The sequence below is a fragment of the Aegilops tauschii genome, chromosome 3 (assembly GCF_002575655.3).
Source record: "Aegilops tauschii subsp. strangulata cultivar AL8/78 chromosome 3, Aet v6.0, whole genome shotgun sequence".
In the NCBI taxonomy this organism is placed as follows: domain Eukaryota; kingdom Viridiplantae; phylum Streptophyta; class Magnoliopsida; order Poales; family Poaceae; genus Aegilops; species Aegilops tauschii.
Genome location: NC_053037.3, coordinates 15,673,185 through 15,683,165, shown reverse-complemented (window position 1 = coordinate 15,683,165; position 9,981 = coordinate 15,673,185). Strand labels below are relative to the sequence as shown.

Here is a 9,981-nt window from a genome sequence, read left to right as displayed (position 1 = left end):
GCAATTGACTACGTTACTAGACCGATAGCAAGTTTTATGTGGGAGAGGCCACTGCTAGCATGTCATCCCTGACTTGGAATTCTATGCACTTATGATTGGAACTATTAGCAAGCATCCGCTTAAGATATATTGGTCCCCCTTCAATTCCGTATGCATCAATTTCTATGCTAGGTTGAAGCTTCTGTCACTCTTGCCCTCCAATACATAGTCCTATCAACATACAACTAACCCTATGGTGTGATTCACGCGCGCTCATATGATGGGCACGAAAGGACAGCAACATAACCACAAGCAAATTAAATCAATCATAGTAATTCACCAATTACCGATAGGACAACGAAAATCTACTCAGACATCATAGGATGGCAACACATCATTGGATAATAATATGAAGCATAAAGCACCATGTTCAAGTAGAGGGTACAGCGGGTTGCGGGAGAGTGGACCACTGTAGATAGATGGGGGAAGGTGATGAAGATGTTGGTGAAGATGACGGAGGTGTTGGTGTAGATCGCCGTCGCACGATGATGGCCCCGGCGGCGTTCCGGCGCCACCGGAAGCGAGGGGGAGAGAGCCCCCCTCCTTCTCCTTCTTCCTTGGCCTTCTCCCTAGGTGGGAGAAGGGTTCTCCCTCTGGTCCTTGGTCTGCATGGCGTGGGAGGGGCGAGAGCCCTTTCGAGATTGGATCTGTCTCTCTGTCTCTCTCTGTTTCTGCGTTTGTCTGCGTTCCAGATTCTGGCCTTTCACCGTTTCTTAAATTCCCGGAGATCCGTAACTCCGATTGGGCTGAATTTTGGACACGATCTCTATCCGGATATTAGTTTTCTTGCGGCGAAAGAAGGGCACCAACCGCCTTACGGGGTGGCCACGAGGGCCCAGGGCGCGTCTGACCCCCTGGGGCGCGCCCCCTGCCTCGTGGCCCCCTCGGCCATCGTCTCGCGTTGATTCTTCTTCCTAAAAATCATAAATATTCCAAAAAAAAAATCTCCGACAGTTTTTACCCTGTTTGGACTCCGTTTGATATGGATTTTCTGCGAAACAAAAAACATGCAACAAACAGGAACTGGCACTGGGCACTGGATCAATATGTTAGTCCCAAAAATAGTATCAAAAGTTGCCAAAAGTATGTAAAAGTTGTAGAATATTGGCATGGAACAATAAAAAATTATAGATACAACGAAGACGTATCACCTCGCCACGCCTCGCCTCGTCACGACGCGCGTGTGCCGCGGGTTGAGGGAATGAGCCGAGCCGAAGCTTATTTTTGCCGCACAGGAATGGTTAATTAATTATTAATTAATTAATGAGTCGCTTACGGAAGCTCCACTGTCCGAGACGTTGGACCGTGGGCTGTTCGCGGACTCAGTCATGGGCCTTGCCCAGAACCATCAACCTGACGGCCTATATAAGAAGGCTCTGGCCAGTGGAGTGAACCCTAACTCAGTTCACTCACTCCCTCTCGTCCAACCCTAGCCGTCATCTATTGTTGCTCTCTCTGTGCTGCTTCCGGCGATCCCATCCCGACGACCGCGTGCACGGTTGGTCGGGAGAGCAGGTGCCTCCGGAACCCTGTCGTTCGAGATCCTACGGGGGGAGAACGGCAATAAGGTTTTTGAGGAGCGTCTGGACGCGACTGCTCCCGATCCGTCTTCGTCTCCGTCCGCCTCTGCTTCCACTACTTCCCCTGCATCGACCCCATGGCTGACGACGACGCCACCAAGAAGAAGGCCTCGGCCGATGCCGAGGCTGCCGCTGCCGCCACAGCGTTGGCCTGGCCAACCGGAGGGTATGACTCATTCATCCCCTATTTGCTGGTTCATGTGCTAGCCGTATATATTTTGTTCATAGATGTTTCGGTTCTATGTACTGTACGTGCTCACATGCTTAGGTATCGGTATGAGATGCATACCGTATTTGTCATGCTTACTGTTTACTCATGGATTAGATTAGTCGAAAACGTGCTAATATTTCCAACAGTAATCACAAACTGTATGTATAAACTGAAGGACCTACTTAAGAAAACTGAGGTGGCCAATTGGTCTTATGTAAAATTAATTAAGTATTTAATAATAGCTAAACTCCGGAGTTGTGGTAACAAGGAAATCTGAAATTCCTAGTTAAAACGAGTCTTACAATTTTAGTATCAGGATCCTCCTTACGTCCAGTCACGAGATCTATAATTATAACACCCAGACTAAATATGTCTGACTTGAAAGACACCTGGCCACGGTGCAGATATTCTGGAGCACAATATCCTCTGCATGAAATCATGATAGTTGGATGTATTAGGGACAAAAACAAGACAGTGGGCTCTAAATATGTTACAGAAACAATTGGTCTGTAGGTGTGTAACTTACAGTGACACATGACATCCTCCAGTAACAGCTTGTGATATTCCATCAAGGTGTTTTGATACACCAAAGTCCGTAATTTTTGGTATCATGAGATCATCCATCAGTATATTGTGAGGTTTAAGATCCATATGAACAACATCCTTTTCCTTGTGAAGATATTGTAGACCATCACAAATTCCCTTTATAGTTTGATAACGTGTATGCCACTCAAGTCCTCTTAATTCATCTGCAGGTTTAGAATAAGTATTATGGAAGATGAAATCTTTGACCTTTGATTTATGCATGCTAAAATGGATAGATCAGTTCTTTTTGTGCAGTCTGTTTCTTCTGATTAATCGACACTTATAGAAGCACAAAAGAAAGATGACCAAATAAAGAAAAGAACTGAATCATATGCCAGATTGTCGTACCAGTAAGATGATTGTGAAGGCTTCCTTTACTGATATACTCAAAAACAGAGTAATCTTTCTCTAATCTCCGGATACAAATACTTCCCACATTTTCCTGATCCATTCACTTTAAAGGCTATATTCTCTGCATTAGCACAGTAACCTAGAAAACGTACTATATTTTGGCGCTTAACACTCATTAGAAAATTGGTCTCGCGATAAAATAGTCCATCATCGATTGTCTGGCTGTTCAAGAGTATACAGTTCCCTCTTTTCCTCAATTTTACAGTGCGTTTCCAAAACCTGTGTGACATACAGTACAAATTAAAAATACGTTGCTTCGCAATGAACAAAGAAAGCAAAGAACAGTATCTCCAAATAACAGTAAATCCACAATTGTGTACCGCCCGATCAACTTCAACGTTATGGATCCGATTAACCTGTTTCAGCACCTCAAACAAGACAGCTTCAGTCTGGAACGATTTAGTGAGCAGACCACTGAGCAACCAGATCAACAGAAACGTTGTGGTTAAAGAGGAGCAAATAAATCGAGTAGTGATTTTTGCTATTTTATGGCAACATAAATAGGCTCAAGAATTGCCTCTCACCGGTCAGACTTGTCGATTTTATTCTGAAAAGTCTTTATGAAATTCTCATAGTAATAAAGGTAGAACCGCTGCATCTCTTGCGGATCACCCTTGTCATTCGCCGAGGTGTTATCCTAAATGAGAGAGGGACACAGACCGCCACAAGTCAAATTTCGTTCGCAACATAAAAAAAAAACATTGGGATGAAAAGAAAAAAAAAAGAGAATTCCAGGCTCCGTTTGCAGAATACCCTCGATAGCGTTTGCAGAAGCGTGGTCTTGAACCGACGAACTCCACTGCCGCTGGAGGCCGGGTCGAGCCGATGCGATGTCTCGAACGCGAAGAAACGACGTGGAAGAATACATGAAAAGATGCAAAATAAGCCTGCGATTGCCAAGAGAAAATCAATGTGGGATCGGGAAGATCGGAGGAGGAAAATGGACTCTGCTCACAGAGGAAGGCGACGCGCAAGTTCTTGGGCTCGGCCTCCTTGGCCGCACGCAAGATGAGAGTGACCTCGAAGATCGAGGGGGGCACTTCCAGTTCCAGTGGGTCGAAGTTCTTCACCGTCTGCATCTGGAGCAGCCGCCTCCCGCTAACTCCCTGACGACGCAACGACAACTCTGCCCTCCTCCCGCCACCCGCCCCGGGAAACGAGAAGCGCGGCGCCTTATCTCCGGGAGGTGGTCTTGATTCAAGGAGGCGGGGAGAAACACAAGATTTGGCCGGCGGCGTGGAGCACTGCTGCCGAGATGGGGGGAGAGGAAGTTTGAGAAGCGTCTTTACTGTGGCGGCCTCGCGGGATGCCATGTGCTGTGCTCGGCTGCCGAGGTGAGGCCCACTGGCAGGAACAGCAGGATTCTGATTTCCATTCCACTGGAATGGGTCGGTTCCGTTACATTTCGGTGTTTAGTTTCTGAGATGGAATGGAATGAATTTGTTGATTGCACCACTCAAATTATTGACTTTGGCATCAAATACAAACAGGATACATGTAATAAAAAATTGTCAAATAAATGCTAGTTATTCAGTCATACACATGTCAAGAATCTGTCAAAATACAAGTATCTACATGTCAAAAATCTGTACAAATACAAGTATCTACATGTCAAAAAACTGTCAAAATACAAGTCATCCATCTACATATTGAAAATCGAGCTTGCCGTGATTAGGAAAAGGTACCAAGATGCTGTGATTAGGATAATACAAGGCATCCACCCCTAAACGGTTCCCAAATCTTGTTGTGATAGCTATGAATGAAATCAATCATTGCCGTCGCCGCTTGCAGCTACTTGCCCAGTCGCCGGGCAGCGCCAGAAATTCGCCACCGAGGGGCTTGCGAGGTGCAGCCGCTCGTTGTATTCCAGCTTCAGCTAGCGGAGACCCGCAGCGATCCGGCGCGGAGCTTGGGCAAGGAGGCCGGAGGGCCGGCGGAGCTCTGGTAGGCGATAGAGAGAGGCGTCGCCGGAGAGTGAGAGACGAGGAGACGCGGCGCCGGAGAAGGGGAGAAGAAAGGGCGCAGAACGAGAGGGAGTGGCGGCGCTGGGATTGGGTTCGGAGACGAGGGAGTCGTAGGGGAGGCAGGAGATGCGAGGCGTTCCGCGTGGTTCCTCCAAATCGGAGGTATGAGCGCGTTCCGCATCTTAGGCGAATATTCCGTTCAAGGGAATGGGTAGGTTCCAATTCTTTGCTGCTACCGAACACAGGAATCAGGCCTAGGAATGTAACGGATACATTACATTCCATCCCATGACCTGAACCAAACACGCCCTAAACGGATTGGATTAGATAATGCGTTACCCATATCCTTTATTATAATTTTTTCTTTAGATTCGAAGCGGAGTGGATAAAGGCCAGATGAGGATTCTAATGCGGATTTTATTGGACTACGGATTTGGAGCAAACTCTGACCGAAAACAATAAAAAGTAACAGGTCATACATGCACTGGGACATGATTATTTATATTATGCAAACAATATGAATATGAATTTCCATCGGACTACATAACTTAACTTTTTAACATGTGTACATATAGAGAGAAAAGAAACACCATCCATAACAAATTGTATGCACGTACTATCTATTACCTACTAACTAGGAAACATGCCCGTGCATTGCAACGGGAAAGGAAAAACCCGCGGTTAAGCATGACGCCACCGCATGCTCTGCCTGGCGCTTCGGCCAGGCCACACGGTACACATGTGCCAGGCCTAGCAGAGCCATTTGCTGTAATCGCCATCCACCCCACTCCGCTAAGGCCTTCGTCTCCCTCGGGTGGTAGTACACTAGTAGAAAAATGGCTTAATGTGAAGCACATTAGTCCCGGTTTGTAATTGAACCGGCACTAATGATCACATTATCATTAGTGCCGGTTCCAACGGCTAGGCGGGCGGCGATCATTAGTACCGGTTCGTAGCGAACCTTTAGTGCCGGTTCGTGCCACGAGCCAGCACTAATGACGTGGTAGCAGCTTTGTGTCAGGCTGGGGCCCCACGATAACCTTTAGTACCGGTTGGTGATATGAAGCGGGACTAGAGATTCACCTTTAGTCCCGGTTCGTATAACTACCGATACTAGAGGTCATCCTATATAAACCCCTTCGTCGAGCCCGAGCGCTCTGTTCTTCCCCTTTCCCCTCTCCTCTGTTTTCTTCCTCTTCTTCTCGAGCTCACACTCCATTTTTACCAAAATTTGTGAAGATTTGAAGGCACCCCATCCAACCAAGTGATCACAAAGGTTAGCAACTTTGTCCTTTCATCTCTCATTGCTAGATTAGCTCTTGCAATGCTCTATAAGTATAGTGATTTGTGGGTTTTATTTTGGGAGGAATTATATGTGGTAGTATTTGATTTATATGCAATTTGTGGTCAAAATAACTCTTAGTTTGCATATGTAGGTGTGGTTTACTTAGTGCCTTCCCTTCTCCGTCCTAACCACTGTCGAACGCCGCACCGTCCCGTCGCCGGCACCACCTTGTGGTGAGCCTCTTGTTCTTGTCTTTTTTATATAAAAAAATCATGTTTGTGTGATTTAGATATATAGTTACTTGTCTAATTTTCTTACCCGTATGTTGTTTGTTATACATAGTGCCATGATTTTGATATCCGTCCCCGTCGGCCCTCGTCCGGTTTATGATTCGGATGTGGTATATTCTCTTTTATAACAAATTATGCCCATCAAGTTGACATAGATATTTTTTTTAGAGATAAATGACCCTGAAATTGAAAAACACTTCAAATGAACTCTGAATAGGTTGAAAGTTGGCATGGTATCATCATTTCATCCACATAGCATGTCCAAGAAAGTAGAGAGGGTTACGGCAAAAACTGGATCCACTTCGTGTACAAAATGGACAATCTCTTTCGAAGTATCAGGGTTTCGGATGAAAACTTATCTGTTACAAAGGCATTTAATTTTTTTTGAAATTATTTGAACTCCAGACTTTTTTTGTGTTCAAAATGCACCATTCAAAGCCACATCATCAATTTTCAACCCTTTCTGAATTAATTTGCTATTTTCATGCGGTTACTATTTTTTTGAGCTAAATGACCCTAGAATTGATAAACACTTCAAATAAACTCTAAATAGGTTGAAAGTTGGCATGGTATCATCATTTCACCCATATAGCATGTGCAAAAAAGTAGAGAGGGTTACGGCAAAAACTGGATGCACTTCGTGTACAAAATGGACAATCTCTTTCGAAGTATCAGGGTTTCGGATGAAAATTCATCTGTTACAAAGGCATTTCATTTTTTTGAACTTATTTGAACTCCAGACTTTTTGTGTGTTCAAAATGCACCATTCAACGCCACATCATCAATTTTTAACCCTTTCTGAATTCATTTGCTATTTTTCATGCATTTACTGATTTTTTGAGCTAAATGACCCTGAAATTGAAAAAACACTTCAAATAAACTCTGAAAAGGTTGAAAGTTTGTAATTTTTTGTACCTAAAGAAAAAATATTCACAAAGGAACTCTAAATACAGCAAAAAATAACACAGAAATAAATAAAAGAAATTAAATAAAGCAGAAAAGAAAAAACTAAATAAAAAAAGCCCACCTACTGGGCCACAGCGGCCTACCTACAACTAGAAACCCAACATGTAGTTGGGCCAGGATGCAGGCCCGCAAGCCCAGTAGGCCCCACAGGGCAGAGTAGGAGAGGTAGGCCCAGAAGGCCTGCATTTGAGAGGAGCTCAATGCAGTGCCCACGCCGGGGCTTATAAACAGGTGCTCGCGCTTCTCAACTAGCGAGGTGGGACTAAACTTGCCGCACCGCACCTGCGCCAGCGGACACCTTTTGTACCGGGTCGTGGCTCCAACCGGTACTAAAGGGGTATCTGTAGTACCGGGTGGAGCCACCACCCGATACTAAAGGGCTGCCTTCCCGCCGCTCCGCCTGGCCAAAACATGCCTTTAGTACCGGTTGGTGGCTTCAACCGGTACTAAAGGTGCCTTCTATATATACAACACTTCAAAAAATTTCAGTTTCTCATTTCCCACTTCTCCTCTCTGCTTCAAAATCGCTCCGCCCAGTCCCACGGCGTCGCCCGTCGCCGTCCCCGTCGCCACCCCCGCCGAGCGCCGTCGTCGTCGTCGTCGCCACCGTCCCCGTCCCCGTCGATGCCCCGGCCTGTCGTCGCCGTCTCGCCGCCACCCCGGACGCCGCCGCCCCGTCGCCTCGCCGCGCCCCGGCCCGTCGCCCCGCTGTAAGAACCCCGGCCGCCCCCAAAGCCCGCACACACACACACACGTAGATGTGTTTTTCTGTTTTTAGTTTTTAGTCTTTAGTCTTTAATTTTTAGTTTTTTTCTGTTTTCTATTTTTTATACAAAGGTTTACATGAATTAATTAATCGGATTATATTAATTTCAAGTTTGTAATTAGATTAGTTTATTTTTAGTAAGAACTAGTTCATTTTTATTTATAGTAAGTGCTTAGTTGAACTAGTTGAATTAATAGAACTAGTTTATTTTTAGGTGTATTTAACATAATCTAGGTTGATTCTTTTTGAAGTGGACATAGAACTAGTTGATGAATTAGTTTATTCTTTTAGTTCAAGCAATTATTCCCCCATCGACGTCGACGATGCCTATCCCGCATCCTCGTCGCCGACTCGGAGGAGGAGGCCTGCTTGATCAGAGGGGGTATGTTCGGGACTGGGCTCCGCCGGGCTGGTACTGGAGGTGCTTCCTTCCAGGGGGCGCAGCTTGGTGAGGAGCCAGCCCGTTGTTGACCCGAACCTTCTTTGGTGGCGGTCACGTGGGCTAGTGACGGTGCGGAGGCTTGAGGACCCCGCGGAGGTGGTACGTCATCGTGTCAGCGAGGAGGACGAGCACGTCCGTCGCTACATGGTTGCGTTGGAGGGCAGGATCGACAATACCTGGCAAGTTCTTCAGGGATCTCACTGGAGCTATGATCCTGTGATGGTTCCTTCTCTTTGGGTGTCCACTGCCCGCGCTGATACCTGTCATTCGCTAGGGTTTTAGCTGTATTAGTCATGTTATATGTATGATACTATTCGAGATATATTAGTGATAATATTCGACGATGTACGGACGCAAGAGATGATTTACTTTTGCTTATTAAATGCATGCTAATTTGAATATTAATTTATCTTATTATTTAGTTTTGCTTATTGAATGCTCAAATTGGAGGATTACACGTTGAATTATGGACATAGGAAATGTCGTCGTCTAACAACGATGATAGGATCCCGCTGTGCGACTGGTGCGGCGATAACCGGGGTCTGTGCGACAGGCCACACCTGGTAGACGATCGACGCTTCAGTGTTAAGCTCGATGAGACCTTCGATGTTGTGACGGTATGCAACGACAAGTCTTATTTCATAATTAAGCATGACTTATGCTTCTTCAACGTGTAATTTTTGTCTTTTAAAATTCGACTAGATTATCCCATGTCATGCAAGACGCTATGTCTTGGAGCATCTGGATTTCGAAGATCATGAAAGTATGGAGACAAAGAGAATCCATTTCAGGACCCATCATGATGATGATTTTCTTGTAAAGCTATACAATTCGGAGAGCGTAACCCATTTTGGTTGCTCGAACTGGAAAGCACTATGCAAGGCATATGATTTTCAGGAGGGTATGTATGTCAACTTTGACCTTGGTGATGATGACGACGGCATTTGGGTCCTTGTTGATATGCTTCCAGTTCTACCTCTATGTGAGTTTCTCAAACATATTTATTAAGTAATTTATATTGTTTATTTCAAAATAATTGATAGCTTATTTCCATTAACAGCTTATTTTCATTCTTCAAGAAATGTACGAAATATGATAGACAGAATCTACTGCACTGATGGTGTAGAGTTAACTTGTCAGGAGAAAGATCATCTTGTCTCAATTTTTACTTATTTTGAGAATTACAATATCTATTCTAAAACTCCTGCACAGTATGGTCAATATGTGCCACTAGTGCCCGTGTTGAACTACGGTAACATCCATGGAGATGTCATGGTAAGATTGTTGGCTTGATCACCTTTTGCATAAATTCTTCTAAAACTAAACTACATTGCTAACTACGAAGTTATTACTATATTTTTCAACAGAAAATCCCTTCAGATTATGTGCCTCATCTGACGTTTCGGAAAGGTCACCTTCATGTTATGGGCTTATTACCGTCG

At 45.0% G+C, this 9,981-nt stretch overlaps 1 long non-coding RNA gene across 1 annotated transcript; it reads right to left on the bottom strand.

The window, feature by feature from the left end:
• Positions 1–213: 213 nt before the first annotated feature.
• LOC109776797 (uncharacterized) lies at positions 214–4,095 on the bottom strand. Its single transcript, XR_012180892.1, has 3 exons — positions 2,764–4,095; positions 2,357–2,579; positions 214–2,256 (listed from the first exon to the last, which is right to left on the bottom strand). It is a non-coding gene; the product is annotated as an uncharacterized lncRNA (long non-coding RNA).
• Between the last annotated feature and the right edge of the window lie 5,886 nt (positions 4,096–9,981).